Genomic DNA, 8,978 nt, shown 5'->3' on the forward strand with positions numbered 1-8,978 from the left:
TTAATAAGAGACACAGAAGTGATTGCTGATATATTCAAGCTGCAAGAGGACTACCTGATTGAGGGGCCTGTTTTATTGTCAAAGTCAGAGAGGAAAATTATCAAGTAGTATTGAATATTGACAGGAGGAAATCTTTTGTTGTCGAGGAACGCAGTGAACACAAAAGTGAGTGCAGCACCCATTGGTTGATATGGATAAACTATTGTCTAACTGGAAAACTGTGTGCCAGTCTGTTAGTGAAAATGGTAAATTAAGTGATACTTAAGAAAACTGAAAAGTAAATACATAGAAACTTCTGGTAACTGGATTGGTTTAGGTGAATAGACCCACCTGAAAACATTCCCCGTCACTCCCTATTTCATTCATCAAATACAAGTTCTGTTGATAAAATTCTATACAGAACAATTTAATGCCAGAAAGACACACAAAATGATGTAAGAGCTCTTTCCCTGATTTATTTTTAACTTGAGCCAAAAGCAGAGGTTTGATTCTGTGTGTTGATATCAGGTGGGTGTGTGTTATCCTCAGGCAGGTCGAGTGACACTCGGAGAGGCTGCAAGTACAAACGGGGTGCCTGAGCCCAGCAAAGCCAGGGGTGCAACAGTCAGGCATGTGGGGGCATGCAGGAGGCTCCACCTGACAAGCAAAGGTGCTTCTTGAATAAAACCAACACCCTGAGGACACCCAGCAGGGAGGGAACCCATAACAGAATGGGGACACACAGGGGTTCATCAATGCACCCCACTCCACCAACAGAGTAAGTGTAAATTAAAGCATGGACACTCAGGGGCAGAGGAAAGTATATGTTCAGTGATGGACAGGTACCATTTATTAGTTTATTTTTAAGTTGTTGTAAGACGAGTTATTCTGTGTTCCCAAGGATCTCTAAGATTTTAGAAGAGTGAGGATAAAAGTATCCATTATTATGCACTGCCAGAATATACAGTATTTTAGCATCTTTTAACTTCTTACGCTTTCCTTTGACTGTGACTTAAGGACAACAAATACACACAAATATTTCTTCTGTTTGCAGAAAAGCAAAAGACACAGAGAGATGCTAATTTTTTATCTTGTGTTCTGATAGGCTTTATTTTCTAAAATGCAGCTTTCCAGGCACTGTTTTCTTTTAACCCTCATTTTGTGGATGGGCAATTTTGAGGGTTACCACCTTTCCTTTTCTTGCTGTCCCCTAAGTGGGGCTTTCTTTGCTGTGGGCAGCACAACAGCTCAGCTCTGCTCTACTTGTCGTGTCCCATTTGCTGCCACCCAAATCAAAAGCGAGTGGTTTGGCACATCTCTGAGACAGCTTTTTTTAAAAAAAACAACCTTCCAAGGACATAACTAGACACAGTGCCATTCCCAGGAACCGGGCTGCGTTTCTAAGCCCATTTGCTTTACTTTATGTGCTGCTTCCTGTTCTTTTCACATTTTCCTCTCTTTTGTCTTTTAAGCCTGAACTGCAGAGATTCTCAGGGCCAGATTAGAGCTTTCCTTCCAGGTGAGATCAAAGAGGGTCTGTTAGAGGCCTGGTTGTCTCTCTTTTCAGTTAAAAGAAGTATAAAAAAAAGCAAACTTTCCAACATCTGCTAGAGCCAGCACGGATGTACATACATCGTAGTATGTTAGAGGGTTTAAGGTAACTTTCTGAAGCTGTTTTCAACACCTTTCCCTGCTCTTGGTAGTTTATTTTAAAGGGTCTAAATGCTGAATCTAACTTTGTGGATTGTGACAGAAGAATCAATGAGGTTGGCTCTTGAATTCCTTATTTCCAGCTGCTGTGTTCCTGTTGAGATACTGAAGCGTACCAGCAAACTGAGATCTGATTCATTATAAAATAGGCACTGCAGTGTAACTTCTGAAAACTGTTCACTGATTATGGAAATTCCACTGTTAAATTCAGAGTGATACGTCAGGATCTCATACTGTTATCCAGGGAAGAAACACCAGTTTATAATTGCTTTCCTGAAAGTGTTATCCCATTTCCCCCTTTCCATCACTTTATATTACAGAATTTAAAGATTTTCAGTGTCAGGGTCAGCTCTTTAAGGAGTAGGTAATGGATGTAGGATCTTCTCATTATCAGAGCCTCCATACAAAATTGATCCATTTCTCCTATTTAGTATTTCTCACCTTTTTCCCGTTACCATTTTCCTTTTTTTTTTTCTTTCCTTTCCTCTCAGCATTCTGGATTTGTATGATTTATTTTGGTTCCATATGGGATAATTTCCTCCTCAGCAACCAGCTGAGCCACTGTTACACAAATGTCACAGACTGAATTAGTGGTTTCTAGTCCCAGCTGGAGTAATCAGAACCAGGGAGTTGTTTGTGCTGAAATAGGTTTATGTGACTGAAGACACAGATTATGACAACTCTGCCAGTAGTTAAAAGGAGGAGGAAATATGGACACTGCATATGGAGATCATTGCAGAGTCTGCAGGTTGTTTTTGTACAGGAAAGAAGAACAGGAGATGGCCAAAGTCTGACCTTACTGTCAGTGTGAGGACTTAGCAGGAGAGAAGGCAGGGAGACTGAGCTGAGATTAAGGGAACCTTCAGGAGAGGGATTGGAGAAGCAAAGAAAAAAGCGAAGTAAGGGATGCAATTTTGCCCTCACCTACACAGAGCCTTGAACAAGTATTTGATTTTAGTGCAGATGAAAATGCAATTGAATGAAAAGATTGGAGAAGGTGGGAAAAGACACAGTCAGAACAGCAGGAGTTTATGAAAGCAAGAAAGTCTCCAGGTGGTTTGAGTTGAGGAGGGCAGAGGAGGTGGCTGAGGTGCTATATTTATTCCTTCCCTGTCATTAGAGGTCATGTGTGTGCATGTAATGTCATTTCTCTTCAAGCATTTTCAAACCATCATCCTTGGCTGGTAGCATTTGTACAACTTCCACATGAGATCAATAACAAAACCAAGTTCCTGCTGGACTTCATAGCATCTCAGGAATGTCTCCTTTGGAAGGGTCAAAGCTCTGCTGGGAAAAGACAGGATAGGAGTTTGGTTTAGGAGTTTTTTTTTGTGTTCTCTTGTTACTCTGTAGGAGTGCTGCAGCATGAAGGGTGTTAGTTTGGTGACTCAAATTCTGGAGTTCTTCCTCCTATGTGTGCCATTCCTCTGATAAATTGGTAATTTTTATTAGCATTTCCTTGGTTGCTTGCTTCCAGAAGGGCAAAGCAGAGACAGGGCCAGAAAAACTGACAGAAACTTTAAAGAAATTCTTCTAATTCTGGAGAAAATTGTTTTAGCAGCTGACAGTACCACTGAGGTGGTGGTGACTGGGGGGTGTACTGTGTTACCTAAGGATGTTCTGCAAACCCCTTTTTGTCATGCTGGAGGCTTTGTCCAGGGCAACAGGCTCCATCCCCATTGACAGGCACAGTCAGTGCAGCAGATCATGGCAGCTCTGATACACCCTGAATAGTGGTGGTTTTCCACTATATTACCAAAATGTTTATGACAAAACTGCAAACTGCAGCTGCAAGGTTTGCAAATGTACGTGATGCTTTGAAGGAAAATGTGCTGTGTGAATGCCCTGCCCCAATTTATACTCCCTCCTTTCCCCTTCAGGTACAGACTCCTGCAATTCTTCATTTGAGACTTCTTTAGCACATTGGGCCTCAGACTGCATAAAAAAGTTACTTCAAAGTTTTCTTTTGTGCACTGCAGTAGATTTGTTTGTTTGTTTGTTCTGCAGCCAAATGCAAAACCTTCTCCAGCTGAGGCAAGTTCAGCTGAGGCTCATCCTTCTGAACCTGCTGCTCAGACTCTGAAATTGTGCCCTTCTGTACAAGGGGATAAGAGGTGAGAGAGCAGGAGATGTTGTTATATACTGGGTTTGGCATCTGACAAAAATAGGGTATTATTTGATTCGATATGGAGTCACTTCATCAGTGTATCCTGTCAGTCCCAAATGGCAGAGGATTGTGCTGTGCATGGTGTGAGTGACCTCAGCTGCAGCACGTCCCCCAAAGCTGCCCAGCAGAATACCTGTGGTAACTACCTAAATTTATTTCTGGGGACTCTGCCAGTCAGGTGGGCAGGAATCACCACTGTATAAATTCTGGGAGAGAATGCAGGAAAGCCAATGTCACTTGTCTTCTGGATGAAGCTGATGGGATGTAACTGAATTTTGCTTTGCTTCTGAATTTCTCTGAATTCTTACTTGAATAAGGGTAGCAAGATTTACCCAATGTGTACCTGAGAACAGAATTTGGATTCATAACTTTTTAGACATACCTCTAGAGCTCTTCCCTCAATATTAGCTTGTGGGATTGCTTGACCACCTTAGGCAGTTCTCCTCACATTAGGTCTCTGTATGGCTGGTTATTAGCGAGATGAGGGTTCACAAGGAAGATGGCCCTGGGGAGCCTGAGATTTCTGAGTGGGTGGTCTCACAAATAGCCAGGAAAAACCAACTACTTATTACTTGTATGTCCTGCTGGAATGTTTCCACTTCTGTGAACATCATCATTCAAGCCCAGAAAGACATTTCAGTACAGTTTCCTTGAGTTTGGGGCGCTGCCCTGGGACTGAGCATGTTTGCAGATCAGCTTCTGTAGCCAACAGCCAACGTGGGAATAGTGCAGCCACTGCTGCTTATTTCCCTTTGGTCTCCTGGGCCATGAGACCAGGTACTCCATTGCAGCTGGAATGACTAGAAAGTAACATTTGGCACAAGTCCAGGGTTGCTCGTGCTGCCCTGCAAAAACATGTGTTACTGCAGCATCTATTTGTAATAAAATGAAAATGTATATCTATGCAAAATGTTGGATGTTAGAGGCAGAATAAAAGAAATCTGGATGAGAATGTAAGTAAAGGAAAGGCACTTATCAAAAGAAGCTCAGTATGAAAGGAACTGTAATTTCAGTTGCCATTGATACTCATTACTAAAGTGGTGATAAACTCATCTGTTCAGGAAATAAATGTCAGTGTACTTTTGTAATTTAAATGAGAACTTGTAATATGGAAAATATGCTTCCTGTTCAGATCCTTGAAGGTTTGCTTTGAAATGGGAGTCCCCTGTGATGCCTATTTCATTTTCTTTTATTGTTAAAGTGTTGTGTCACTGATGACATTTCTGCTGAATGCTGCCCAATTATAACATTGAACATCTGCACAGGGACATTATATCTTCCCAGGGGGATTATGGGAAACAGGCACATTGGTAAACAAAAGAGTAACTGAAATTATTTGTAGGAAATTTAGTCACTTTGTTGGCTGCCAAAGGTTGAGCCTTACTAACAAAAACATTTTTGCCTTTTATGGATAGATCAAACATTAAGGAAAAGAAAGCTTTTATAATAAATACAAGGAAAAAAGATGTGGTTTGTACTGTACTTTTAAAAATAATTTTCATGGGTGAGTGGGTGTTGGGGTGGGCAATTTGCTTTGATTTAAAATATGTGTTTGTAATATCCTTACTACCCACCATTTAGGGCAACTTTTAATTTATTCTTTCTGTGCAGTAAACAAAAATCTACTAAAACGCCCAGGATCACATACAATAATATATAGATGCAAATGTCATGTATTCAGTCTAAAGTTAAACCATATTATCTTGGTGCCAAGGTTCTGGATTTTTAACAATTCACTTGATATTTTAATTCCAATTATGGTTTTTGTGGTCAGACACTGAAATGATTATGCACAAAATTCCCATCCAAGTCGGTGGGAATCTCATGTGTGCAAGTTTTGCAGGCTTGGGGGCATAACCACAGGCAGGCTATTTCCAGTACAGCTTTCACCAGAATCCTTTACATTCAGACCTTTGCAAGGGAGAAAAGGAGGAAGCAGGTGGAGCCTCTCTGTCTCCCACTGCTCTTTGCCCCTGGGGTGAGACTATGGAGAGAAGACCAGCATATAATCCAGCCAGTCCGTGCTGCAGAGACTTTGGAATATTCTGGAAGGCTTCTGCCATCCTGGCAGGGTTTTTTGTCTGGCTGGCAGTGACTGTCTGTCTGTTCTCTCCTCAGCTCTGCTCCTTCACTGGTTTGTGACTTGAGCTTCAGTCACCTCCTACAACCTGCCTTCTGCTCTGCAACTTTCCTCTGTTTTCCTTTGTCCTTCCTTCTAGTTTACTCCCCATAAATTGACCACACCAGAAAACCTTGAAAATCTAACTTGCTGTCTGCTGCATCCCAGTGATGTGCATTAAAATGTGTTTTCCTGATCCACGTGTGGTGTCTGTCTTGACTAGAACACTGGAAGATCAGGAGCTGCTGACCACTGCTTATGGACCAGCTGTTTCCTTGAGAAACTCAAATCGTACTTCCCTGGGGTAAAAGCATGATACTTCCAAGAATTAATGTGTCTCCATTCCTGGTTTGATTTTATCTTGATATCTTGGTTTAAACAATACCTTGTTCCAACCCTGGCAGTATTTTAAATTTTTAATTAATCTGATTAATTTCTTTGAATGGCAGCTGAAACGACCTGCAGCAATTGTCTAAAATGCTACAATTTAAAGTGTTACTGTAATGTTCAGGACAATTGCTGTGGAGTGTTGTTCCTTAATCCTTACCTGCTAATTTTTATGAGGAATATAGCTGTCAAAAATGGGCGGGAGGGATTCTGTCACACAGGAAGTATTCTATTTTTTCCTGATGGATAAATATCAAATGTCTCTTTTATTTTGATTTATCTGAACAATATATCTGTCTGCAGTTCCCCCTCCCTTCCTGCCCCGGAATGAATAGTCCTGCTGTTGAAATGAGAGAGAGTATGTTTCTAGGTCTTCAAAATAGGACTAAAAATACCTGCTTGACCTGTGGGTTTTAAGGCAGCTTGCAGTTGTGGTTTAACACGAGCCCCCCTGCCGAGATCAAAGCCTGGCCCCATCCTGCTTGGAACACCACTGTCAGTACCTTGTTGTTAGGCAAAAATTAAGTGTTCCCCTCTGCTGTGGAAAAGCAATGTTTATTTGATCTTGGCCCTCTTCTGAATAATTTTGCTAAATCTAATTGCTCTTGATGTCTTACCCAGTACATCGTGGGCTTTTTCAGAAGTAGCTCTTTATGCAATGGGTGAAGCTTCAGAATATCTCTCATCAAGGCAAAGAACTCTAGATAGATTACTGCAGATCAATCTGTATAAACCCTGCATAAACACTGAGGCTCTTTTAAGTTAAAATGTACTTTACAAACCCCTTATGTTATGGAAGGTGAAATACTCTGAGACTATTAAGAGAGTTATCATGTGAAAAGAGGTAGAGAGGGCTGTTTAATTCACTGGTTCTCGTCAATTTATGATGAAACAAAACATATTATTAAATCCTTTCCCGTATATTTATTACCATACATTAAGATTTTATGTTACCACAATGGGAACTTCCTGCATGTCAAATGCCAGCCCTGGTTCTAATAGGAGTGATGCTGTTCCTGCCATGTGTTGCTTGAGTGACATCAAGAAACTTGACTTTTACTGACAGTCACTGTGAAGGGCTTTGCAGGGGACTGTGACATTTGGTTGCTGCTCACACTTCTGCTGGCACACAAACCACTCCCAGACTTTGCTGCACAGCTGTAAGGAGTTTCATAGTGGACCCATAAATGAGAATGGCAACTGGCTGCTGTTTTTCAAGTAGAAGTCTCCTCTGAAAACAGAAAATGCATGTGAGCTTCCCTGATGGGCATCACGTTGTGTGATCACACAGCAGGTGACAAGCGAGGGTGATGGGCAGTGCCTCCCTCAACTGTGGGACTGGAGTGCTTGGGAAATGTGGGACCTCCTCCAAAATTCACTGCTGGTTTGATGGATGACATAATCTCTGTATTTATTGTCATACAGTTATTTAGAAGCTCTCTTTCATAACACTTCAGACACCAGGTTGGTATCAAATATCCCTGAATCACAGTCTAAGTGGAGGAGGGTGCTTTGAGCAGATCCAGAACACAGAGTGGTGGCTGACAGATTATCTGCCTCGGGCAGTAGGACACCAGCTGCTCAAGCACCATTTGTTTCCTCCTTTCCATGACTTCTGCTGCAACCAAAAGTGCTGCTAAGCTAGATGGATGTAGAGGAGTTGGTATTGTCTGGGGAGAAAAGAGTGATCAGGAGGCAATCTCTGCAGCATCAGCAGCAGTTGTCAGTCCCATTTTTAGCAGCTGCAGGAGTAAAACCACCACTAGGTAAGAGCTTTTGGTTCCACCTCACACAGCCTCCCTCCTTGAGACAGAAGTGGGCTCATCCCCTTCCTTTATTTTTGTTTCCCTGTAAGGTATTAGATGGAAGAAAGAGCAGGGGCTGCTTTGAGGTCACCTTCAGTTCTCACCATTCACCTGCACAAAACCATTTGAAACACATTTGGCCCTTGAGCCTTCTTGCTTAGCTTTTCCAAAATTCCACTTCCCACCCCTAGCTTTAATTTTCTCCCCACTTTCTCTCATTTTACTTCATAGAACAGCCTCCTTTGGCCCCTTTCTCCAGCCCTCAGCTGGTTTGTTACCTGGTGACCTTCCCAGCTTTCCTACTCTCCTGAAGATATTTCCACTATAACTGAGGGTTGCTTCATTGATAACGGGATGTTCTTTACCTCTGGACCAGGTTCTCACATGGTTTAGGTTTTTCTTTTTTCAAAGGCTAATTTTAGCTTGGAAGATTTGGGTTCCTCCACTCCTTCCATAATCACTGGTGGAAAATAGTCTGCTCTCAGCTGGGAGTCAGAGCAGGAGCTTCTTAGGCTGAAGTTCACTGTCCCTCTCCACTGCTCAGTGCACAAGCTCTGGACTTCCCCTCTCTGCAGGGCTGAATTTTGTCCCGAGGCAATGAAGTCATCCCTCCTGGTGCACTCCTGTGACTTTCCCTTTTAATTTGTTGGGAGTTGTATAAAGACAGAGCTCTTGTAGTCACCATCCTTGGTATTTATTTCAACATTAGATAGAATTTGTGACTAAAGTCATGACTCTGACACATTAAAGCAAAGTTCAATGTGGAAAAAAAAAGCTTTATCTTAGAAGTGTTATGATGAGTTCCTTTATT

The sequence above is a fragment of the Manacus candei genome, unplaced genomic scaffold (genome assembly GCF_025592945.1).
Source record: "Manacus candei isolate 608988 ecotype Guabito, Panama unplaced genomic scaffold, ASM2559294v1 h1tg000103l, whole genome shotgun sequence".
NCBI classification, from domain to species: Eukaryota; Metazoa; Chordata; class Aves; order Passeriformes; family Pipridae; genus Manacus; species Manacus candei.